At 41.9% G+C, this 25,401-nt stretch overlaps 1 protein-coding gene across 8 annotated transcripts in view; it reads left to right on the forward strand.

Annotated features, from left to right (window-relative positions):
• The window catches only part of RBM47 (RNA binding motif protein 47), a 157,424-nt gene that overhangs the window by 73,017 nt on the left and 59,006 nt on the right, over nucleotides 1–25,401 (forward strand). Inside the window, exon 1 of one of the 8 annotated variants that reach the window (XM_079777767.1) lies at nucleotides 9,012–9,301. The exons of 6 other annotated variants lie outside the window; for them this stretch is intronic. The gene's annotated coding sequence lies outside the window, so the exon portion shown is untranslated. Of the gene's footprint in view, nucleotides 1–9,011; nucleotides 9,302–9,342; nucleotides 10,457–25,401 lie in introns of those variants that run through there. One more of the 8 variants, XM_079777766.1, reaches the window with a different exon arrangement.

A 25,401-nucleotide genomic window follows, 5' to 3' on the forward strand; every position in this document is an offset into this window, starting at 1 on the left:
TATGCATGCATACAAGTCCTTTGGTTGATCTCTCCTTCTTACCCCTACCTTCCCTCTGAGGTTTGATGGTCTGATCGATGCTTCTCTGTTTCTGGATCTGTTTTTGTTCATCAGTTTATGTTGTTCATTATATTCTACAAATGAGTGAGATCATGTGATATTTCTCTTTCTCTGACTGGCTTATTTTGCTTAGCATAATGCTTTCCAGCTCCATCCATGCTGTTGCAAATGGTAAGAATTCCTTCTTTTTTTTACCACAGTGTAGTATTCCATTGTGTAGATGTACCACAGTTTTTTAGTCCACTCATCTACTGATGGGCACTTAGGCTCTTTCCAAATCTTAGCTATTGTAAATTGTGTTGCTATGAACATAGGAGTGCATATGTCCTTTCTTTCTTTTTTTTTTTCATTTTTTTTTTCATATGTCCTTTCTGATTGGTGTTTTTAGTTTCATGGGATATATTCCTAGAAATGGGATTACTGGACATTGTCTCTTTTACTTGCATGTCCTCATTTAATTTCTACAGTAATCTCATAAGGAAGATGTTAGTCAAATAAGGAAACTGAGGAATGAAAGAGAATATGTCACTTGTGCAAGGTCATACAGTTAGTACATGGCAAAACTGGTACACACACCTAGGTCAGTCTAAGGCCAAAGCCTACACTTTTTATTTATTTTTTAAATATATTTTTCTTGATTTTAGAGAGGAAGGGAAAGGGAGAGAGAGAGATACAAACATCAATGATGAGAGGGAATCATTGATTGGCTGCCTCCTGCATGCCCCCTACTGGGGATCGAGCCCATAACCAGGGCATGTGCCATGACCAGGAATGGAACTGTGACTTCCTGGTTCATAGGTCAATGCTCAACCACTGAGACACACCGGCCGGGCAAGAGTGTACACTTTTTAACTACTAGCCTCTTGGAGGGCCAAGTGATCCTTGGGAAAAGGCATGTTCATTAACCAGAGTTCATTAACTGGTGAGAGTCCCTAGGAGTTCTCTAATGCATGGTTCAGTGAAAAGACAAAGGAATGTATTAAAAATGACAGATTCTACACTCTGAAGTAGAAACTGTATATAGTTGAATATGCAAATTATAAAAGGGGGTTCTAGGTTGGTCTCCAGATCCCCCTCACTAAGGAACTGGCTGCAACTCCTTTTTCTTTTTCTTTTTTTTTTAAATAAATATATTTATTTATTTATTTTTTAGAGAGAGAGAGAGAGATTTGTTGTTCCACCTATACTTGCATTCCTTGGTTGATTCTTGTATGTGCCCTGACCGGGGATGAAACCCGCAACCTTGGCATATAGGGACGATACTCTAACCAACTGAGCTGCCAGGCCAGGGCTCTGTATTGCTTTTTTCAGAGAGCATAATCTGTGTTTGCTAGCAGTTGTTTTTGTTTTTGCTTTTCCTATTGTCTGAGAAGATGGCTTGGGCCTTAAAAACCTTTGGCTCCTTGGAAGATGCTGTCCCTGCTTGGCCCAGTCCTCTCTGAAAATGAATTACCTGCGTACATGGCCCCATTACATATCCTGGGAACTGCATCTGCACATTCTCACAATACACTGCCCAGAATATATAGTTCAATTACTTGACACCTAAAATCTTGCAGGCTGCAATGGGCTATATGCTGTTGGTGCAACCTAAAGACCTAGGGAACAATTTTGTCTTATGACAACCCCTGCTATTTATATGTATTTTTCACTTAGAATCCACATAGACATACACATACATGTATTTTCGTTCCTCTTTAGGTCTTGAGGGGAGGTCTCAAAAAATCTCATCTGACCCTTAATTAGACACCAGAGGAACCTAGACTAGTACCTTGATTCTAAAATGAGGAAACCAAGTCTGGGGGTTGAGAGAGGAAGTCCACGCCATGCCTAGAACTCAGGCCCCTCCCTCTTTACCCTGCTGCCTTACTTAAAAAATGTATCTTGTAGACTTTCCTCTTTATTCACACTCCCACCTTCCTAGCCCTAGTCCTAACTTTATTCCTAAATTATTGCAATAGCCTTGGAAAGGGGGAGCGGTGGGGGACTTGAAGAAACCACATCAAAATGCCAAAGAGGTTGAGTTTTAATGGTAGAGGTCTAGTGTAACTATATTTGCTTTTCTGTGATTTATACATATTCTTCAATAAATATTTTTTTCCTAAAGGAAAACCAAAAACCATAGTGGAATAGCCTCCTTACTGGTCTCTGAGTGTATATATCCATTAGGAAACCCATTCTGTGGCTTGCTATCAGATTTGCCTTCCTAAAACATGCTTCTGCTTAAATGTTCAGGGTACCTATTGCTCTGGAGAAAAGTCCAAACTCCTGGAATCCAAAGGTCTCCTTAATCTAGCCCCACCCGTCTGCCTGTCCCCTTATCTCTGCCACACCCAACACAATCCTCCTTCCTGCCTGCCAGCATCCACCCCAGCATAGAGCCAGGAGAGCACTACCCAGTTCCTTTGCTCATGCTGTTCTCTACGTGAGAGCCCCCCCCTCCCCCCGCCCCGCCAACTCTGTCCTTTCCTCTTTACCCGTCCAAATGTTGTCTTTCTAGGTTCAACTCCAGTACTTCTCCTCCAGCTCACTTTTGTCACCTTCTATCTGTATCTGGGATGGCAGATAGGTTTTGTGTTATATATCAGGTCCAGGCAGTTGAAAATATGTTGCATGGAGACTCCCGAGAGCCCATATGTGCTCAGAGGGAAAGAGTTCTGTGATCAGGAGTGGTTTGTGCCATAGCATGAGAGGGAGGAATGACAGAATGTGTATTACACGTTTTCCATCCAGGCCTGTAATCATTCTTTTAGACCCTGTGAGGTCCAACATGGTAGCCACTAGCTACATGTGGCTATTTAAATTTAGATTTCTTAAAATTAAATACAAAGAAAATTTCCACATTTAGTTGCACTACCCACATTTCAAATGATCAATAACCACATGTGGCTACTGGACACTGTATTGTGTACAGCAAGGGTAGAGAACTGCTCTGTCATTTCAGAAATTTCTATTAGCCTTGTTTTAGACAAATAGTCACATAACAATGTAAGGTAGAATGTATTTGTGTGTGTGTGTGTGTGTGTGTGTGCCTTCTTTTCTCAGTGAGAGCAAATGCATTTTATGGGCAGGAATCCTCTTACACTTCTTTTGTATCCCTACAGCACCTAGCTTTATAACTACTTGTTGAACTGAATTTTTAGTACTAATTTGACAACATGCTGTAAAATAGAGTAGTAGAAAGAGAGCTAATTTGGAAATCAGGATACCAACTTTCTGGTCCCAGCTTTCCCGCCAGTTACTATGTGACTTGGAATATCTCATTTAACTGAAGTAGGCCATAGTTTCTGCAAGTATAAACAGTTATAAATTAAATTAGACAATATCAGAGGATTCTTCCTCATTTGGAATTTTGTGATATCTATGGAGTGTTCGCTTAATTTTAAGCAAAAATGCACACACACACAGAATAAACACTAGCAGATTAAAAACATATTCTAGCTTATTTTCTGCCAGATCTACTGCTAAATTCTGTTTTTGAAGAGGATCCTAGCAAAGGTGAGATGACTCCACAAGCAGAGAATGTCAGACTTGGGCAGTTGTGATGGAGGATTAGGTAGACTTTGCCGTGAGAAGGGGGTGTAATAGCTACCTAGCATTTTAACACTATATTATTCAACAGAACTGCAGGTAGAAGTCACTCACTGGAATGCGCTGCTCACCCCGTGCCATTGCTCTAAGTGAGGGCTCAGCAAACTATGGCCCGCTGTGCTGTCTGTTTTTGTGTGTTTTATATGTAGCTAAGAATGGTTTTTACATTTTTAAGGCTTGTAAAACAAGGAAAAGCAAGAACAATATGTAACAGAAACCATATGGCCTTCGAAGCTAAAATATGCACCATCTGGCTCTACACTAGTGGCTAATGACCTTCATGTCCAGATCCAACCACTTCTCAAGGGCAATGGCTTTCAGAAATGTCATAGGGCCTGTGGCTCAGACACAAGGATATGAAACTCTGTTATTGTGCTTTAGAGAATCCCGAAGATGGGGAAAGGCAGCGGCCTGGTGGGGACCCTGGCCCATCACTTACACCTGAAGCAGGCAGGGCCCTTGACTCTGTTCTAAAGCTAGAAAGTGAGGCCTTGGCTCCAGAGTCTATGTGTTCTGGTCTTGCCTTTGGAAATGTGAGGAGTCCGTTTCTGGCTGTGTCCTCCTTGACATTCAGCATTCACAAGAATAGATTCTGAAGGCCCTTCCAAAGGGAGAGCTCTCAGAAGCCTTGGCCTCCTGACTTGATCTAGGAGGGAGCCCAGCCTTGCATCTCACTGTATTCTTTTTCCTGCCGTAGACAGCCTTTCAGCACTTGAGGGATCTAGATTGACTGGGTGATAAAGAGCCTCACTAACAAGCTTAGGGCAGGGCTGGGCCAGGCTTGAACTGAGAGGGAAGCCTGCCTGATGGGTCTGAGAGGAACTGCAAAGTTGGCAGTTTTAAAAATAAAAAATTATTCTTTTTTTTTTTTTTTCCTTTGAATGCCCCATGGCCAGGTGTCCCAGCCCTTGGATTTCCCCAAACCCTCTTTCCTCCTAGGCCTGCTGTCTCTCTCTCTCTCTCCCCCCGCTCTCTCACCAGTCTTGGTTTCCAAAATGCACCTTTCCTATAATTATCAAATACATCAGTTTGGCATCTTTTGTTTTCTGGTCTACCCCCTTTTCTCTTCTCCTTGTTCCACTCTCTCTTCTAGGCTATTTTTCAAAGTTTGCAAAATCTTTTATACAAATCTATCTATCTCTCTCTCTCTCTCTCTCTCTCTCTCTCTCTCTCTCTCTCTCTTTCTCTCTTTTATTTTTTATTGCCTTTGGCTTCTGTATACACAACTGCCCTTAGTATAATCCAGTGTGCCTCATCTAAAAATCCAAATATACAAAACAAAAACTATTTGAAAGGTAAATCTTCCCTTTGTTAAAAAAAAATTTTCCCCAGCCCTGGCTAGGTAGCTCAATTGGTTATAGCATCTTCCCCAAACACCAAGGTTGCAGGTTCAATCCCAGGTCAGGGCACATCACATACAGGAATCAACCAGTGGATACATAAATAAGTGAAACAATAAATTGATCTCTCTCTCTCTCTCTCTCTCTCTCTCTTTCTTCCTCTCTGAAATATATATATATATATATATATATATATATATATATATATATACACATACACACATACATACACATATATATATCCTATCTAATAAAGAGGGAATATGCTAATTGACCATCACACCCTCACAAAGATGGCGGTGCCCACAGCCAGTAAGGAGGGAATATGCTAATGGACTGCCATACTCTCAAAGATGACAAGATGGCGGCACCCAGTACCCTCAGCCCCACCGGGGTGGCAGGTGCACAGCACGGCCGGGCCCACCCCCAGGCGGGTCCGGCCACTTTGCACACTTGCCTCCTGAGTCCCCCAGTCCCCTCAGTCCCCCAGGGCCAGCCCAAGGTGCAGGCAAGCCTCGGGTGGTGGCTGCCCAGCCACCCAGGGCCACCTGAGGCTCAAGTAACCAGGGCCGGCCGAGGCTTGCACTGCCGGCAGTGGCAGCAGCAGAGGTGTGATGGGGTCGTCACTTTCCCCGATTGCCGGGTTGCCTCCCGCCCCTGAGAGCTCCCGGACACTGTGAGAGAGGGGGCAGGCTGGGCTGAGGGACCTCCCCCGTCCAGTGCATGAATTTTCATGCACCAGGCCTCTAGTATATATATATTTTTTAAAAATTTACTTTCCCTGGTGTGGTTACTGTCGAGCCTGAGCTTCTTAAATATATCCACTGGCAGGGCCATGATCATACAAAAGACAGGGCCTTGGCTCACTTAACAGCAGTTTATGCGTTTGCTTCATTGGTACAGATTCTTTTGGGGAAATTCCCAGCTTATTCTCAAGGATAGTCTAGCTCAGCACCAAGCTAACCGTGGCTTCAGTCAATAGTAATGAGCAGAGCCTGTGCACCATTGCTCCATTCTAGAATTCCGAGCCCAGAGAAGCATCGCGAGGAAAGTCGGCACCAAGTAAAAATGCTGATGGCCAGTTCTGGGTAGAATTCCTTTACATTGGACTTACAGCCTTGGTTTTCACCATTGTTCTGATAGCAGACCACAGAGCTTTTAGACAAAGAGAGAGGGAGAGAGAAGGTAAGCGATAGAAATTGATTTACTAAAATTTGAGATGCAAATATACAGAAAAAAAATCCATCATCTTTGGGTATCTCTATTATTCAGATTTCAGTGTAAGCCTTATAGTTGCAAACTAAGATTTTGGTGTCTGAGCAGGTGGGTTCCAGTCTTCCCTTATTAGCTTCACTTGAGTTATTTGGGTTTCTGTTTTCTCATTTATAAAATAGGGATTATAGTAGTGCTTGCCACCTAGGGTTTGGAGATGATGGAAGAGGTCATAAATGTCAAGGATTTAGCACTGGGCCTGGTACACAGCAGAGGCTTAGTAAATATTGTAATGAATGCTTCAGCACAAATGTGAGGGGCATGGGCTACTGCAGTGTTTCTGGAATGTTTGGGGCTCAGCATATCTTATCAGGCAAATAAAATAAAGGATACTCAATTAAATCTAAACTTCAGATAAGCAATACATTTTTTTAAAGTATCAGTATGTCCCAAATATTGCATGGATATTTATACCAAAATATCATTTGTTGTCTATCCGAAACTCAAATTTAACTGGATGCCCTGCATTTTTCACTGCTAAATTTAGCAACCCTATCTTTACATTCTTAGAAATTATTGAGAAACCCAAAGTGCTCTTATTTATGTGGGCAGTATCTGTTGCTATTTGTCACATTAGAAGTTCAAACTTAAGAAATTAAAATTATTTATTAAATCCTTCAAAAATAACAATAGTAAAATCTCACATTGACATAAATAACATTTTTATGGAAAACAGTATATTTCCAAACAAAGTGGATGGTGAGAAGAGTGCATCATTTATGTTTTTGCAAATCTTCTTCCCTCCCTAAATCTCTTTAATGGCTGGCTTGATAGAAGTCAGCTGTATTCTTATATGTGCTTTGTTTTGAATCTGTTGAGATATGTTGTTTTCATCAAAATATATAAAGAAAATTTAGCTTCACAAAGATATACAGTTGGAAAAGGGGGAGTACTTTAGTAGCCTTTTCAGATCATTGTGAACATTCTCCTTTGATTCTAAACCCAAACTCTAGAAAAGAATTTCATAAAGGGTAGTTGCACTGCAGAATCTGCAACCATATCAATGGACTTTTCCTTTGGGAAAACACCAAGGGCTTTTGGGACCCTGCGTAGGGTCTGAGTTTAGGCTGGAGTGGGCGATGAGCAGTTTTGGGGGGCCACATTCTGAGGCTCTGAAGAACGGAAGGGGCTCCAGTGAATCGGGGGAGTGCCGAGGCCTTCAGCAGGTTCTTAACCCTCCTGCTGCTTCCTCCTCTCCTATCTCCTAGTATCCAAGGGAGATCAAAATCCCTTTCAGAATCTGGGACCATCCTGCAGACCAAATGGATGCTAGACTCCAGGATACCCAGACTAGGAGTAGGCCCCTAGAACTGACAGAGACCCGGGACGAGGCCCAGGGAGCTGCAGGGGCAGGCCCAGAGGCTGGTCATTCTGCCTGTCAGACCACAGCAGCTGAAAGTCCCAGGGTATCCCTGCATGCTGGCGTGCCCAAAACAATGGAGCAAAAACTCAACTTAGATTTGCGTGACGGAAGTGGGAAAACGCTGTTATAAAACATTCATGTTGTCTAGAAGGCACAGTTCTTCCTCAGGGCCACAGAATTTAGTCTCCGAGCAGCATGAGATATCATATTTGAATACAATAGCACACCGAGTGCTGTATGTAACCCAAGGAATTGTAACACCACCTACAGTGTTTAAAGTCAAGCTTCAATTTTATGGCCACAGGAGAAAAAAAGAAATGAACATAAAGGCTTCCCTGAAATGAAGTGGGGGAATCCATACTGCCGATGAATAGGTTTGTTCATGGATTTCCAAGTGAACAGGACAGATTGTCTTTGGGATAAGGAGAAAAGGCGGGGGAAGAGTAGTTGAACAGGGCCAAACAGGTTCTGAGCACAGAGCTGCAGAAAATGCGCAGGTGGCTGTTGATTTCATGGTGTGAGGTGATAGTTAGCTTTTTTGCTATCTTGTCTTTATAACTCACTTTTATCATACTCCTTTGAATTAAAAAAAAAAAAAAAAAAAGGCAAAGCAACCGTAAACTCTCAGGCTCCCACTTACACCTGGAGTGTAATCCATGGAGGCACTGCTTTGGATTATATTATGTCTTCCCATTTTTCTTCATTGAAATTCAAGTATGTTAACTTGACAGTGAGCACGGGACTCCATGCTAAGGGGCGCAGAGGTGGATGCTCTGGTGGCCTAGACAGCAATCGACATACACACAAATACGTGACCCCAGAGAGCCACTAATGAGGAGAGACTCCTGGGAAGTGGTCATTATCCCCAGTCCTGCAGGTACGTCCCTGTGGAGACGTGCTCCTTTGGCTTTGCCCAGGGGCACACTGGGACAGCAGGAACCAGAAGGTGGGTAATAGAGGTCAGGTGAGACAGGCTCTAAAAATAGGATAAGAGGCAGCCCAGCCCAGGGGGAAGAAGGAAGGAGATAAGAAGAGCCACCGGAGAGGAAACTACACTACAGTTGGCAGGGAGAACTGACTCCCCTGGGTTGGGACGTAAAGAGGTGCATTTGAGGGCGGGGAGCGGGTCCGGCTTGAGAGGCAGCAGGGTAGTCCTGGCCTGTCAGCGAAGCTGAGCTTCAGTCCAGCCCACCAGCATTTCCCCGCGACCTTGGCCAGCTGTGGAATCTTTCTGGATCTCGGGTCTCACTTGGGTGGAATCTGTATGATAAGAACAGCTGTCTTACCGCCCTCGCCCTCACCAAGTGGTTTGATCTGCTGCATAAAATAATCAGAGAAATGGGAGGATGAGAATTCTCTCAGGGAAGCAAGGCAGAAAAGGAAGGGGGGAAAGAAGGAGGAAAAGAAAAGGAGCGAAAAAGGGAGAAGGGAAGGAGAGGCCAGGATGAGACCAGAAGGCAGGTTAGGAGGCGGGAGTAAAAAATGTGAAAGTAAAAGAGATGGCAGCCTGGGCCGGAGGCCAGGGAGGCCCCTCACCACGCCCTAGAGGCAGATAGCTGGTCCTCTAGGATCCCACCCAAGACAGATTAGTGAAGTCAATTGCCCTGAGTCACAGCACTAGCCTGAGGCACCTGTATATGAGGAAACAGAAACAAGATGGACCCATGTACTTAAGGTAGGGGGGACAAAAAAAAAAAATTGCAACTACTCTTACGATGTTTTGAAAATGTAAAGAACGGCTCTGTGCCATTTTCTAGGCTCTGGGATTGGCACAGCTGTCTGCTCTTTGGAATATTTTCCCTGGAAGGGGGTGAGGACGAGGGAATGGGCTTTCTTACCTCCTAACCTGGCCTCGTGTGTGGCTCTGGAACCAAAGTCAATTCTTCCTTCTCTAGATGCCCTTGGTCTCCTTTTAGTGAGTAGGTTTGGCGGTTGCTAAGTAACACGACTTGTTTCTTTCTCAGACTGTCCTACTCACAGTAGGTGTGTGCTGCCCACAGGGGCTTCGGACTCCAGCCATCTGGGTAGTTTCTGTAAAGCCAGGCGGGGGAATCCCTGGACACCCTCTTTATTTGTTAACCCTGGTGGTACCAAGAGGCACCTGACACTCTGGGTCTGCTAATAATTCGGAGCCAGCAAGTTTCTGTTATCCTCCCGTTGTAATTGTTAACTTGAATGGAATGCAAAACTTCTGGTTTGGAGCAGACTCGGTTTTTAACTGTGAATTTACTTGAGGGATATGGAAAACGGGAGTACATTCTGCTTATTGTGGAACATGGTTTATGGAAAGCGTGTGTGAATTGCAGTGGCGCCGATAAATAGAAATAGACGGTCAATGTATAGTTACTGCCGTGTCTACAGACTCACCGGTGAACTGTACCCTTTACCAACTCTTGCCTTTGACACTTTTTTAGATTTAGCAAGCTGAGACTTGCTGGGGATTAGAACAATGAGCTTATCATAAGGCCGCTTTAAGAAGAAGAAGAAAAAAAACAACACACACACACACAAAACTCTAACACTTCCAGTGTCAGAGTTTACTTCTTCTCGCCTTTCTGCCTGCTTACCCCCCACCCCTTGAAAGTTTGGGATCCCCACCCCCTTGTGAATAGAGCCCGCCTGTTCATTTGCATTATTGTACTTCACAGGCTGTCTTTGCGACCATTATATTGTGTTCTCTCTATGGTGTTTGCTCTGAGGGTGGGACACAGGCTGTTTAGTGTCTTGTAAAACATTTACCAAAAGCACTGAGCCATGGTTTTGAAGGGCATTCCCTTGCCAGAGTGTGGGAGGAGAGAGCAGCCGCGGAAAGAGCTCCAGGTGTTTGCAGGTACTTGTCTCGTACTTTAGTATTTAGAAATGTTTAAAAAATTCAGATTGCATGCGATCCGGGTCCCCTTCTACTGGAGGGGCGGGGGGGCGGTGAGGGGAGGGAAGGGGCCAAAGTCATTTCTTCGCAAACTGTGTGTTTCAGTGGCTCACAGTCCCGGGAGAGCTGTGATCATCGGTTTCAGGCAAATGTTTTCAGTTTTACTAGAGAGACCAGCGTGTCAGGGAGAGTGAGTTAACATGTACCTGCGCCGGAGGTTTGTCGGTGTCTGAATCAGATGTGCGCGGCGTTTGCTTGAGCACAGAATTCAGGACCAGGTGTGGTGTCCCCGGGAGGCGACGTGTAACCTTGTGATTTGCACTTCAGTGTGCCCCGTGACGCATTCCATTAAAAGCGTTCGCTAAAGGGTGGCTCTGGTTTCATGAAAATACTTTCAAACTTTCTTTCCTCCCCCACCCCCACTCCCACCCCACACCCCATCCTGTTAAATTCCCACTAGATAACAAATTAAAGGTCAGCTTGAAAGGCTGCTTCTTACCGTCAAATACGTGTTTTTAGAATGCGTTCAGTGCTAGAAACGACTATAAAGCTGGTCCTAGATAGTTTTGGAGGAACCGGTGACTAAATACATCTTGGAAATACTGCGTATTTATTTTCTAGCTGGTTTTGTTGCAGAAAATATTTGCATATAAAAAATATGAGCATATATAATAACATGGGAGCCTTAATCAAATGTTTACCTTTGAGCAATTGTAGTGATGATATCCTGGATACAGATACGTCAGCCATGTTATTAGTGGCTAAAAACCGAACAGCAAATAGGAAAATCTAGAAAAAGAATAGCTCCAGAAGATTTCTGTAGCGGCCACCTCCTGGGGAGAGAGGCTGCGTTGTAATGTACGCAGTATGGCAAACAGGGACTCTGGCCATGGACTGGGTCTGATGGCAGGAGGCATAAAAGTGAAGCCAGTGCTGAAGTTTAAGAGCCCATGGAGTATGAGAGAACTTGGTTTGGGTACATTTTTGCCCCGTGACAGGGGCAGTAAGAAGCCAGCAGTCTTTCTCCTGCTTTCTCCCGACGACAAGTTCCCACTCATTGCAAAACGGCTGGGAGAAATGGTTGTTTTAAAATTGGAGGAAACGTCCTTCATGGGCAAAACCTCACTGTGGCTCTGTGTATGTAGGCAAATAGGACTAAATCTAACAGACTGTGGAGGGATAACGCCTTTGATTGCTTGTGTACGGGTATCCGAAAATTCAGTCACTACCCTGACCACGGAAAGCTTGTCCCTTCTGACAAGGGAAGGAACCTTTTCTTACCGCTGAGATTTCGAAATAGTGGTCAGAATACTTGCTCTGTGCTTGTTTGTTTCATGAATCTTTTGACCTTCTGTGAAACCACGTAATTTCAAAATATAGACCCTGGACAGTGAAGGGGATCGATGCCGTTTTAAGCTTGGAATTGTATCAGAGGAACAGAAAGATTCTGGAAAAAAAAGTCTAAAAATAAATTACTTCCAGATATTTGTCATTCCTCATTTCCCTTTATTGCACTGGGAAAATCTTGATTCGGTGTTTCTTTGTTTAGCTTTTCCAAATGTCAAGTCTCAAAGATCTATATGGACTTGTAAGAAACCTAGATCACCAAAAGCTACATTTATAGCTCATGTTGGGGGTTCTCGCGGTTCCATGATAGTTGGCTGATAGATCAAGTCACATGTCAGACTAAGCCCTGAATAACTTGGCCCATATCTCTGGCATTTAAAACTTTGCTGCTCTTGCCCTGGCCAGTTTGGCTCAGTGGATAGAGCGTCGGCTTATGGACTGAACGGTCCCAGGTTCGATTCCGGTCAAGGGCATGTACCTTGGTTGTGGGCACATCCCCAGTAGGAGGTGTGCGGAAGGCAGCTGATCGATGTTTCTCTCTCATCAATGTTTCTAACTCTATCCCTCTCCCTTCCTCTCTGTAAAAAATCAATAAAATATATTTTAAAAAATAAAACTTTGCTGCTCTTACAGAGGATATGTAGTAATGCTTCTCTATCAGGCTGCTTTCACAGGCATATAACTGAGTAAAGCCTCTCTATGACGGTTGCTATCTGTTCCTTCTGTCCTTTAGACAGTGCGTTCTTGCTTTGTAATGTATCATGAAGGTGAACTCTCTGGAAACAATAACGGCCCCAGCGAGGTGGCAGTTTGCAACATGCGGTAATGCCCCAGGAGTCGGGGCAGTTTGGGCTTGGACAGAGCTGTCACACAAAGGCCTGGTTGGGTAACTATCTTTCAAGGTGATTTTGGTGACTGTGCCAGAAAAGTCACATTTGTGTGAGCTTGGGTCAGAACTATGAAGGCAAAATGGAGGAGTCACCAGGATGAGTTGGGTATTTTTGGCTGGTTTTGTTTCGGCGGGATGAAATAAAAACGGAACCTGTGCAGGTTAGCTGAGCAATTACTACAAATCCTTCAGTTGACTAGTAACCCAAGGCCTTAAGTAAGGCAAACAACAGTGCTCACAGCAGCCAAAAGTAATGCCATTAAGTCCACCAGGGCCCCACCCAGTGCCTATTGCCAGTTGGTTTAAACGCCTTTGAATGAAAGTCCAGGACATAGTAAATCAGAGCTCTTCCTCTTAGCTGGCTAACCATCACGCACGATTCATTCATTCAGCCAATACTTAGGTCTCACTCTGGGCTAGGTTCTCATCTCTCAGTTCTTAGATGTGATTTCCTCAAGGTGACCTTTGGAACCCCCTAAATTCGGTCCAATACCTCCCCCTTTAAGATAGTTATCACACTTGTTTTAAGCTAAGATGTCAGTCCCTCTAGGTAATGAGTGTCTCATTCACGACTATATTTCCAGTGCTTAGCACATACTAGGTATTTAAAAAATAGGTGCCAGATATATGAATAAAGGAGTAAGAGAAAGTAAATGAGAAGGACCGGGATGGTTAGAGGCAGCCATGCAACAGGGAAAAACAGCCCCAGATAACAGGGAAGGGGCAGAAAGTACAGGAGCCTTGAAGCTGTCCCTCCATTTCAGCCCAGCTCAACCATTTACATTTCTAAGGATAACTTTGGTTCACCTTGCCGAAACCAGTTTGGCTCAGTGGATAGAGCGTCAGCCTGCGGACTGAAAGGTCCCAGGTTCGATTCCGGTCAGGGGCATGTACCTTGGTTGCGGGAACATCCCCGGTGGGGGGTGTGCAGGAGGCAGCTGATCGATGTTTCTCTCTCATCAATGTTTCTAACTCTCTATCCCTCTCCCTTCCTCTCTGTAAAAAATCAATAAAATATATTAAAAAAAAAAAACTTTGGTTCACCAAGAAGAATGTGCTCAGTAGCATCTGTTTAAAATAATAGGTAAGACTACAAATCATTTTATAAAGATTTTTATCCAAGAAAGTAATAGTCTTCTTACTTCAATACTTAAATTCAGTTATTTTGGAAAATTTCATATATGACTAATTCTTTATTCCGACAGTTATAAGGTACCAATGAATACATTTCTCACTCGTAAAAATGTAACAAGAGAATGGAAGAATGCATAAAAGAAAACTTTATGTAATAGGATTAAGTCAAGTAAGTGCTTTGAAAAAATAATATTTTAAACATTATATGTTGAGGTTTAAAGGCAGTAAAATGCACAACTCTTGAATATACAGATTGATGAATTTCACACACACACACACGCGCGCGCGCGCGCCCTTTTGCAGGTGACCATTATTCAGACTTTTATCACCATTGATGAGCTCTGGCTGTTCTTGAACTTCATAAAAATGGAATCATACAGTATGTGCTCAATTGTATCCGGCTCCTTTTACTCAACCTTATATCTTGAGATATTCATCCACATTGTTTCATGTAACTCTAATTTATTCTTTCATTGATGCATAATATTCCTTTGTAAGAATGGGCCACAGTTTAATAAATTTGGGAGGCACTGAAAACATGACTATATGAGCTGAAAATCCTTCCCCATGTGTGCCAGCTCCTTAAAGTTAAATGATCTCATAAAGGGTGCGGTGGAAGCGTTATCACCTGAAAGGGTGGGAGGAGAGGAATCTATTTCTGGGAGTGTATTTGCCAAGCACTCTGCATGGGCTGTTCATTTAAACGGGAACCATTGCCCATGGAGGCAGCTGCCACTGCTTTGCAGATGAGGAAACGGAGTCTGAGAAAAGATGCATGACTTCACCATTGGGCTGAACTGAACACACAAGCTGTTAGCTGTAGCAGACAGAAATCCGGTCCTGGCAAAGACGGTGCCAGGTGGCTGCTGAGGCTGTGCCACCTCCTTAATGGAGACTGGGCTTTTATATAATTAGTACGCACTTGTGTATTTCCTGTCAAAAGCCAGCCATTGGCCTGACATTTCTTAGGTCATCTCTCTTTCCCTTCAAAGTTTGTTTTGTTTTGAAAAGAAGGCTCCCTTGTGTATTTTTTATTCTCACCTTCATGAATATATTTTTTGCTTATGAATAATTTATTTTCAGATGCACATGGTATATATTCTAAAGTCTGTATTTAGAATACTTTTGAGGTTTTTCTTTTTAAAGATTAGGTATTAATATTTGTGCATAAAGATATATTCAATCACCATAGGAAAGGTTGGTAAATTTCAAATCAAAATTGCTGAGAAATTTTCGGGGAGGCATATATCAGGTCTTTCAAAGTGGGGTTTGAAGTACTTTAAACTCTAACTCACAGGCGGCTCTGCATACTGACCCAGTAGGTGTCAAAGTCTCTGATTCAACTGACCGTCTCAGAAATGAACAAAGTTTCAAAATGTCCTTTTCATTACGACCTTCCTCAGTTTTCCATTCTACAAATATATGCATTCACAATCACAAATATTCTATTTTTACTTCAAAAGTTACCACCAACTTCTAAATGTGCTTCCTTTAGAATAACAGAAGGGATTATATACCTTTTAGAGTATTTTTATAGCTGTGGATGAAAGAAGTTATTATTTTTTAAAATATATTTTTCTTGATTTCAGAGAGGAAGGAAGAGGGAGAGAGAGATAGAAACATCAATGATGAAAGAGAATCATTGATCGCTGCCTCCTGCAGCCCCCTCCTGGGGATTGAGCCAGCAACCCGAGCATGTGCCCTTGACCGGAATCGAACCCAGGACCTTCCAGTCCACAGTCCAGTGCTCTATCCACTGAGCCAAACCAGATAGGGCAAGAAGTTATGTTAACTTCACATTAATATCACGAGGCACATCAGTGTGGCCAGGTTGTCATTTCGGGGAGGCTGCAGATAAGCTGTTGAGCCTACCCTTCGCAATGGAAGACAAGAAACTATCCCCGATAGCATCTCAGTCAAATATTTTAAGTCACTTCTAGAAAGAGCAAGAGATGCCCAGAATCTTTGCTTTATCAAAAGCTTTATCATTTTCATGTTAGTAGAAAGCCCCTTGCAAAGTGGTCATCAAGGATTAGAGTTGATTCTTTTTAACCTTATGAGGAACATAAAGTATTGGAACATAACCCCAGGAACAATACCTTGTATTTGTATGCTTTTGAAAATACTTTCTCAAATAATTTTTGTGGTTACCTTTAAGAGGAATTCTGAGATGTAAAATATACTCATTTTGTATATGAGAAAGCTGAAATAAAGAAGCCTTTTCCATGTGGCACTTACCTTTCCACACATTTCCCAGTCTCCGGCTGTTACTATTAGGATTAACTGAGATGCGGTGCAGTGCGTGAGAGTATCTGGCACATCATGGGTGTCCAGAGGCTCTTAGTTTACCTTCCCCTCAAGCAGGATTCCCATATGAATGCAGCTGGACTTTTAACAGTGAATTCAGAAAATCAAACACTGTCACCTGGGACTTTTTTTTTCTTTAAGGATCATGAAACATCCACATTTAAATGAGCCATTGTTAAAGTAAGTGCTGCCTCTGTCAATCACAAATGCAAACTTGGACTCTGAGTAGAAACAAAAGCTTTCATTCTGCTTTTCTAATAAAATGGCTTCTTATTGTAAAGCCGTAGAAAGGCCTGCTTTTACTTTTTCCAGTTAATTTTATTTATTTCCAATTCATTTCCAATTTAATTTTTAAATTAAAAATGTTAGAGCACTTCATGTGTACAGTCCCTGATGTTGTTTAGTAAGATGCATCTACACACACGTACATCAACACAGATGGTTTAATATAATCCCATGTACGTATAACGTGATGAGGGCTTTATTTGCCACATAAAATGATAGTTAAGTATTTTAATTGGAATTTTAAAATGAAATTGAATTCCGTAGAAAACATTATCAGGCTCTGAGGGAGTGGAAAGACACTTGACCAGGAATCGAGGAATTGATCCATTCTGGGTCTTCCTCCGAGCTAGGTCTGTGACTTCAAGAAACTTCTTCATGCTTTGAGCTGCTCCCTCAGCTGTATCCCCTCACATTATATGTTGCTCAGGAGTATTCTGCTGTTTGTGCAATGAAAAGTGTTTTGTTTTTAATTCTAGGAAATAACATTGATTTGGATGTTATATTATTACTAGAGGCCTGGTGCATGCGATTCATGCACTCGGAGGGTGTCGGGGGGGGTGTCCCTCAGCCTGGCCTGCACCCTCTCGCAGTCCGGGAGCCCTCGGGGGCAGGGAGCGGGCCTAAGCCAGCAGTTGGACATCCTTAGCTTTGCGGTAGAGGCTGGAGAGGCTCCCACCACTGCCACTGTGCTCGCCAGCCATGAGCTCTGTGGGAGCGCACTGACCACCAGGGGGCAGCTCCTGTGTTGAGCGTCTGCCCTTTGGTAGTCAGTGCGCCTCATAGCAACCAGTCATTCTGCCATTTGGTCGATTTGCATATTACCCTTTTATTATATAGGATTATATACAGAAAACTTCAATATCAAAAGATCCTAGTATCTATGAAGCTTATAGTCCAAACCACTCTTTACCTTTGGAGTAAGAAAAATTAAGGAATCTTCTTTTAATCCTGAAGAATAAAAAATAACAATCTTTTTCATTTTTATGATTTGCTTTCAGAAGTTGGTAGTCCTTGGCCCTCCCTAAGCATTCTTTGATAGAGAACCTGCTATTTGCAAATATCTCAAAAATGGCCTATTTCTGGTCCACAGAAAATGAGTGACCAAAATAAGGAGTGTAATGTGAACAAATTAAGTTAATGGGGATAATTTTTGGTGGGTAGAGATTTTCGACACAAAGAAGTAATCCAGTATTCTATTAATTTATTATTCTAGTAACAAGATTCTATCATAGAATCTGAGAGGGAAAACTACAGAAAAATAAAAGTAAAAAGAAACAGTCTAATTCACAAAAGAGGAATTCGGGTGTATAACACAAGGAAGAATGCCAACATCACAAATAACCTGCAAATTAAAGCAACAGTGAGCTGACCGTTTCCTTGCCATGAAAGAATCTAATTACTTATACATGTCTGGGGCCACACAAATTGCTATGCACTAGCAGGAAAACAGTTTGGCAATGTATGTCAAGGACCTTAGGAATGCTTAAATCAGTCCTCACACCAGTGGGATCCTGGTTAGAAATAATTAAAAAAAATGCAACAGAGGAACACCTGAAAAATCAGAACCCCCAAATTTCCACCAATGAGAGGTTTATAATTTTATGTTATATTTCTATCTCAGCTCCTCTTTCTTCCCTATGGTCTAGCTCTGAGAGCGATAATGAGAATGAATGTATGTGTATATTCCTCCCCCGCCCTCTTTGTTTATGGATTTCTTGTATCATCAGAGTGGCATATAAAAAATGTTGTTTCTGCCCCAGCCTGTTAGGCTCAGTGGATAGAGCATCGGCCTGTGGACTGAAGGGTCCTTGGTTTGATTCCAGTCAAGGGCACATGCCTGGGTTGTGGGCTCAGTCCCCAGTAGGGGTTGTTCAGGAGGCAGCCAATCAATGATTCTCTCATCATTGATATTTCTCTCTCTCCCTCTCTCTTCCTCTCTGAAATCAATAAAAAATATCTAATCTAATAATAGACAAATATGCAAATTGACCGCAACTTCGCTACGCCCAAGCCACGCCCACCAGCCAAGCCACGCCCACCAGCCAATCAGGACGAATATGCAAATTATCCGAACAAAGATGGTGGCTAATTTGCATATCGCGACAGCGTAGTAAGAAGCCAAGAGCTGCAGAAGGGAGCAAAGCTGCAGAGAAGCAAGCAAGCCGGGGGGAGGAGAAGGGAGGAGCGGAGGCGGGGCCGGGGGAGAAGGGAGGAGCGGAGGCGGGGCCGGGGGAGAAGGAAGGAGAGCGGGCTGTCGGAGAAGTTAGAAAAGCAGGGAGGCTGGCAGAGATCTCGGGGCGGGGGACAAGGGAGGAGAGCAGGCAGGGTGGGGTAGAGTGCAGCAGGAAACCCTACTGCAGGATTTTTCCTGCAGCGGGAACGCTAGTATTTCTAATAATAATAATAATAAATGTTATTTCTAAAAATAATTACTGAAATTTAAAGTCTCCTGCTGGCAAATCCATAAGATAATGACTGTCAACACTGTCCAAGGTGAAGGGCAGCAGAAAGCAGTGACCATGGGGAGATTATTGACTTTCCAATTGTTTGCTGCTAGTAGGATACAAGCTCTTTTCAAGCTCTTGGATTCTGAGCTTTTTCAGAATGTCCAGGACTGGCATTGCTTGTGTCCATGGCTTCCCCTTTGCTCCCCACTCTCCCAAGGCAAACCTGCAATTCACCTGTCATGAGTAATCCTCAGGCATGATCTGAGTATACCTTCTCCTCCCAGTTCCGTCTCCTACTGCTGGCTATCAGCACCACCCAAAATCTCTCCAGACCTCGCCTCCACCTAGCCTCCTCCTGCTCTGAGGTCACCGGCAGGGAGGACTCCCCTGCCCAGTGCAGACACATCAGACTTCTATTTCGTCTGTTCTGCCCTCTCAGCTTTAGGTTCTGATTTCAAGTCTTTGTAGTTCTTGTTTCAAAGTCAAGGCGTGAAAAAAGGAAGATATAAATATCAGATGTTAGTCACTGATATGTCTGTTGAAGCTTAACAAATTCAACTTTTTCTCAAGTTCTGTATCATTGAGCACTGACTGATTCACACGTAGTCATTAACGTCTCTCCCTGCCACGCCTCCCCTCCCTACCAGATGAAAAAAATACCATCTTAGCTGGGGAGCACATTTGTCAACAGCTCTTGGGGAGTCCAGTCCACTTCCTCCTTCATGCTTGACTTCCCCTCAATTCAAGCCAGGCTGGAGTCATCGAATGTAGGTCTGCACTTCTTTTTCTGAACAAAGTAACAAGGACTCATCAAACAAATATGCTTGGGAAATATGTCAACAATAGTTACAATACAGCAGGTGACTTGTCCAACTTGGCATCTCCACCCAAGACGTCAGACCGGCAAACCTGCTTCCGTGGACCATGCGAGCGTTTAAGACTGTCTGGGTGGAACCTTTGAACTGAGGAAGGCAGGAGAGGGGTGGAAAAGCATGTGTGTATGCTGGGGCTTGTAGGGAAGGCGTGTGTGTAGTCACTGGAAGTGGTTTTGTGGGTGTTTAATGCTGGTGCAGGGAGGGAGTTCAGCCTCTGGAGGGGAAGAGCTAGACCAAAAGAAAAACACACATCACTTGAGCTACTGAGCTTCATTTAACTTTCATCTGACTCTATTTTATTATTTTTAAAACATTTGTAATCCTCACCCGAAGGTATGTTTTTATTGATGAGAGAGAGAGAGAGAGAGAGAGAGAGAGAGAGAGAGAGAGAGAGATGTGAGAGAAACATTGATCCGTTGCCTCCCATACTCGCCCCAACGGGAATGAACCTGAAACCTGGGTATGTGCCCTGACCCGGAATCAAACCTACAACCTTTCTGGAGTATGGGACGATGCTCCAACCGAGTCACCCGGCCAGGGCTCATCTGACTCTTTATTGAATCTTGGAAAAGGTGGCCAAGAATTCTAAGTGCATTAAATGGAAAAGGCATTGATTACATTAGCTCCTTGTCCTCTACCAAAGTGGACACAACATTTCTAAGTCTTACTGGTCTGACTCTGCCCCAAATCTACTGTCCAGGAGCTGCTCTATCGATCCAGCTCGGCCTGTGTTTTCCAACGTGGCAGCCAGTAGCCAATGCAACTATTTCAATTTAATTAATTCAAATTAAATGAAATAAATAATTTAGTTCCATGTTTGCACATTTCAAATGTTCAGTTGCATGTGCTTAGTAGCTACTGTATTGGACAGTGCAGATAAAATGTTTCCCTCATCAGAGAAAATTCTGTTGGACAGCACTGATCTAGATGCTTGTTTTCAGGATCTGACAGTATGAAGTATGGGCTGTGCATCCCTCTAGCCTCGAGGTTGGAACTGTAAGCAGCAGCAGAATCTAGATCTGTTTTACAGACCACCCTCCTCTCTGTTGTCCACATCTTCTTTGCCTTACAATCTTCATTAAAAGTATGGCCTCAAGTTGCCATGATCAAGTTCAAGTTTAGATTATGCTCGAATTAAGACTGAGAGTGTTTCCCTGTGTTCATTTCACTCTTCATGATAAACAAAACCATCAGCTGAGCTTGTATGCACATTTGGACTCTTGAGTTAAAATTTCACTCCCCTGGGATCTCTTGTTTTATATTGTTGTTATTTTTCGACGTGGTGAAATTCAATGAAGAAGGTAACTGTTACCAGAAACCAGTTTAAATATTGACCTTGCAGACATTTCTTCAAAACCTAGAACTTGAAATTCATAAACAAGTGAAACCTGAAAGAGAGACGTGGTACAGAACCAAAGAATGTCAAGGACCGTAGTCCATGTTTTCTGTGATGGATTAGTTACTGGAAAGCTGTGGTTAAAGGAAAACCCAGTAAACCAATCGAGTTTTAAATGCATTGAAGAAGCATAAGAGAATATTGGGATAGATCATTTTGTAAAGGAAAGGATTATTTTGTTAGGTGACATAAACCACCTTCCAGTTATCTGTTTGGTAAATTCAGGAGCTCATGTGTTGTATGGTTATCTTAGTAAGGCCAAGTTCATTAAATACAAAATTAAGTCCCGTTGTTTAGGGTCAAGTAGATGAACATTTTTTTGGTTATATTTCTCTCTTAAACATTTTTTCTGGTTGCATTTCTTTTTTTTCTTTTTTTTTAAATCCTCACTTGATAGTTTTTCCATTGATTTTTTTAAAATATATTTTTTATTGATTTTATTTTTTACAGAGAGGAAGGGAGAGGGATAGAGAGTTAGAAACATCCATGAGAGAGAAACATCAATCAGTTGCCTCCTGCACACGCCCTACTGGGGATGTGCCCGCAACCAAGGTACATGCCCTTGACCAGAATCGAACCTGGGACCCTTGAGTCCACAGGCCGACACTCTGTCCACTGAGCCAAACCGGTTAGGGCTCCATTGATTTTTATAAAGTGGAAGAGAGAGAAAGTGGGAGGGAAAGAGAGAGAAAGAGAAACATCGACATGAGAGTGGCTGGGGATTGAACCTGTAACCAACCTGCAACCAAGATATGTGCCCTTGACCAGGAATCGAATCCACGAGCCTTTGGTCCATGGGCTGATGCTCTAACCACTGAGCCAAGCCAGCCTGGGCTCTGGTGGCATTTCTTAATGTCAGAACCATATGTGTCATAAATGTTTAGGCATAGGCAATAGCTGTAGAGGTGTTTTTTTTTTTTTTTAAAGGTTTTTAAGGGTATTATGCCATCTTTATATTAAAAAATATTTATTGATACTTGTAATTATATTACTATGGAGTTTGCAAAAGAGACATTTATTGAATGATTGAATGAATGAATGAATGAATGAATGGATGAATACTATCTCTAATTTAATATGACTAGTCCACTGATTCTAAAACCTGCAGTTATGACCTGAATGTTTCTAATTCATTCAAAGGAGAATTCTAATGTAAAGGAACTTACATTAGAATTTTTGAAATTTTAGTAACAAACTGAGCTTACATTCACTTTAATTTTAAAAAGGAAATCTATTATAACAGTACTTTTAATGAAAGAGGTGTGATATTACATCTATGACAGTGTTATAATTTCAAAATTTTAGGACTAGCCATCTGATTTTTGTAGTCTTAATATAAGTGTGTACTAATTGGTTTCAAAAGAACATTTAAAAATTTCTTATTTGCATTGAAGTTTAGAGGGAATAAATATAATAAATTCCAATATGCCCATTACACAGACTTAATAGCTTTAAAGATTTTGCTATGCTGTGACATCATTCCCTCCCACTTTGTTTTTAAAGTTTTTTTTAAAGCAAATCAAAGACATCTATTATTTTGATTTCTAGTACTTTAATATGCATCTTTAAAAATATGGTGATATTTTTATATAATCACAATGTCATGATCATGCCTAACAAAATTAACAGTAATTCCTTGTTATCATCTAATACCCAGATCACATATACTTTCCAGTGGTCTTAATAATTTCTTTTTACTGTTGTTGTTGTTTTCATTATGTTTCCCAGAGAATGCTTGTTTTAAGTATCTTTTTCACCAACATTTTATTATTATAATGTCAAACATACAGCAAATTTGAATTTTTATGGTGAACACTCACATACCCCAAATTTAGATTCTGCCATATTTTGCTATACTTGCTTTATTATGTATCTGCCCATCAATCCATTTCTCTATCCATGAATTCATTATATTTTTTATGGCCTTCAAAATAAATTGCTGAACATTGGATACTTCTCCTGCAATATTTTGTTAACTAAAATTCAATATTTGTTTACACTTTTTTTAAAAGATAAAGTTTGCATATAATGAAATGCACAAAACTTTGGTATACATTTACTGAGCCTCAACAAAGGCATATCCTTGTGTAACCTGCATCCCCATCATGATAAAGAAGTTCTCTTCATGCCCCCACCAAGTCAATCCCTATCCCTACCCCCTACCTCCCACTGATGTGAAATTTTTCCACTACGTGTTAGTTTTTCCTGTTTTAGAATTCATATAAATGGAATTCATTCGGTATGTGCTTTTCTTTGGTGTAAGACCCCTTTTACTCCCAATTTTATGCTAATGAGCTAGATCCATTATGTTTCATGTATCTGATTTATTTCCTCTGTTCCCGAGTAACATTCCATTGTATGACATATCACAGTTTGTTTATCCATTCCCCTATTGATAGATGACTAAGATGTTTTAAGTTGTAGGCTATTATAAATAACACTGCCATAAACATGCATATATATAATTTTTTTTTTTTTTAGGGAGTGGGAGAAAGAGATAGGAACATCAATGAGAGAGAACCATCTTTGGCTGCCTCCTGTACGCCCCCCACTGGAGATTGAGCCCGCAACCTGGCATGTGCCCTAACCAAGAATCAAACCGTGATCTTCTGGTTCATGGGCTGATGCTCAACAACTGAGCTAAACCAGCTAGGCTGCTATTAACATACTTAAAAAAATACATATTTTTATTGATTTCAGAGAGGAAGGGCGAAAGAGAGAGAGATAGAAACATCAATAATGAGAGAGAATCATTGATCAGCCGCCTCCTACAAGCCCCCCACTGGAGATGGAGCTGACAACCTGGGCATGTGCCCTGACCAGGAATCGAACCCTGGAGCCTTCTGTCCGCAGGCTGATGCTCTGTCCACTGAACCAAACCAGCTAGGGCTATAAACATTCTTGTATAAGACTTTGTGAACACGTTTGTATTTCTTTTGGATGAACACCTAGGAGTACAGATACATTTTAAAAATAAAACAAAGCTTTTAACCAGAATATTAACATATAGCATAACTAATTATTAATCTTCATTATGGTATTTAATAACTTCACGTAGCTGGATAAACTCATAATGCTCAATTTTGAAGAGCATGCCCATTAAATTGCAGTGTTTCATCAATAAATTGGAGCTTTAAGGACACCTGATTCCTTAATACATTAGTGGGCTTTGAGCTAAAAGAAAATAACTATCACAATGCCACTTGAATTATAAATTGATTTGGAATCAATCATAAAATGAATTTTACATGAAGTTTAGATTGAGAGAAAAGAAATTTGACCTTTAGTCCTGCCCCACCACTAACTAATAGCTTTGTCACCTTGTGAAATAATCCAGTCACCACCAGGAAATGAGCTGTTGAGCTGGACGATCTCTAAGGTGTGTTTCAAGTCAGCAAACATTTCTCCAGTTTGTGCTAATCTTTGAGGACACAGGTAGGAATAAGACATATATTTTGCTCTTCAAGGTGTTTATAGCATAGAAGTGCTAGATGATGTTCTCCAGCTGTGACATGTCTGTTATATTGCTGATTCATTATATACCTCCTGTTGGGCAAAGCACAGTATACTCAATAGATGAGTGAATGGATGGAAGCAATGTCAAGACATTATAATATATCTGTGGTCACCGGTGTACCTATAACCAGCCATAACGTAGACACAATATGCTGTCTGTTGTAAGGAAGTGTGCTTGGGGAACAGCAGAGGGAAATGATTAAAGAAGATGTGATTCTGAAGTTGTAATTGCTTCCACACAGAGTTTTTAGGGAGAAAAGAGTCTAAATAAACAGCAGTCTCATTTCTTTTTTCTTTTTCTAAATTGAGGTAAAGTTGGTATATAACATACTTTCAGGTATACAACATAATTTGATCTTTTTGTTTTTGTTAATCCTCACCTGAGGATATTTTTCCATTGATTTTAAGGCAGAGCAGAGAGAGAGGGAAAGACAAGAGAGAAACATCCATGTGAGAGAAACACATCAATTGGTTGCCTCCTGCACGGCTGGGGAGGAGCCTGCAACCGTGGTACATGCCCTTGACCGGAATCAAACCGGTGACTTTTGGGTCTGCAAGCCAACGCTCTATCTGCTAAGCCAAAATGGCTAGGGCACAAAGTTGCATTTCTGATGTAGGAAAACTTCTCCATGCTATTTCTAGGCACCCGAAAATTTAAATAAATGACATTTTATAATCAAAAGGCCTTCTTGTTAATGTATAAAACCCAT

Source organism: Cnephaeus nilssonii (genome assembly GCF_951640355.1).
Source record: "Cnephaeus nilssonii genome assembly, chromosome: 1".
Taxonomy (NCBI): domain Eukaryota; kingdom Metazoa; phylum Chordata; class Mammalia; order Chiroptera; family Vespertilionidae; genus Cnephaeus; species Cnephaeus nilssonii.